Here is a 1,346-nt window from a genome sequence, read left to right as displayed (position 1 = left end):
TTGAGTACAATTCTTCATAGTATTCTCTTACTATCCTTCTTGTTTCTATTGGTCCTTTTGTGATATCACCCATTTGATTTCTTATGCATATTATTTGTGTCTTCTACCTATGTTCTTTTGTTAGATTTTACAATGGTTTGTCAATTTTATTGTTCCTTTGAAACACCAGCTTCTTGTCCTGTTGATCCTTTCTGTAGGTTTTCTATTTTCTACCTCATTTATTTCTGCTCAAATCGTTATTTTTTCTTTTCTTCTAATGACTGTAGATTTATGCTAGAATGTTTCCAATTTTTGGAGATGTTGTGTTAATGTGTAGATTTTGGTTCTTTCTTCTTTATTAATGTGTGAATTTATTATAATATATTGTCCTTTCAACACTGCTTTTGACATGTCCCCAAAGATTTTGGTATGTTGTATTTTAATTCTCATTTGTTTCTAGGAATTTTGTGATTTCATCTTTTGTTTGTTCTACTACCCAGTAACATTTAAGCAGGGTGTTTTTCAGTTTCCATGTATTTAACTTTATTTGTTTGGTATTCTTATTGTTGATTTATAATTTTATATCATTGTAGTCTGGGAAGAAGCTATTTAGTATTTTGATGTTTGTAAATTTGTGGAGGCTTGTTTCGTAGCCTAAGACATGGTCTATTCCGGAGAATGTTCCATGTTCACTGGAAAATCATGTGTATTGTGCTGTTGTTGGGTTGAATGCTGTGAACACATCTATGAGGACAAGTTGGTTGAATGTGTTGTTTAATTTCTCTATCGCTTTGTCAAATTTCTTTCTGGTTGTTCGTTCTATTCTTTTTCAGATGTGGTATATTAAATCTCCCACTTACTGTAGATCTATTTCTTTCTTCTAATCTACTAGGGTTTGCTTTATATATTTTGGGGCTCTTTCATTGGGAGCATAGATATTTATTATGGTTATGTCATCTTCTTCAATTGACTCTTTAATCATGAAATAATGTCCGTATTTATTTATTATGATGGTTATTGCCATAATGTTTATTTTAACAGAGATTAATATTGCCACCCCTGCTCATTTTTTTTAATGAAATTGGTTTGGTATATTTTTTTCTATCCTTCAAATTCTAGTCTGTTTTTGTCTTTGTATGTAAGGAGTGTCTCCTGCAGACAACATATTGAAGAATCTTGTTTTTTATTCATTCTGCTACTCCCCGTCTCTTAACTGGTGCATTGAATCCATTGAAATTCATTGTAATTATTGATTGTTGTTGTTGTTGTTGTTATGTGCCGTCGAGTCGGTTCCGACCCATAGCGACCCTGTACAGGGTTTCCGAGGGTGTAAATCTTTACGGGAGTAGAAAGCCTCATCTTTCTCC

The sequence above is a fragment of the Chrysochloris asiatica genome, unplaced genomic scaffold (assembly GCF_000296735.1).
Source record: "Chrysochloris asiatica unplaced genomic scaffold, ChrAsi1.0 scaffold00248, whole genome shotgun sequence".
Lineage (NCBI taxonomy): Eukaryota > Metazoa > Chordata > Mammalia > Afrosoricida > Chrysochloridae > Chrysochloris > Chrysochloris asiatica.
The sequence above is the reverse complement of the archived record's forward strand: the minus strand, read 5'-3'. Positions refer to the sequence as shown.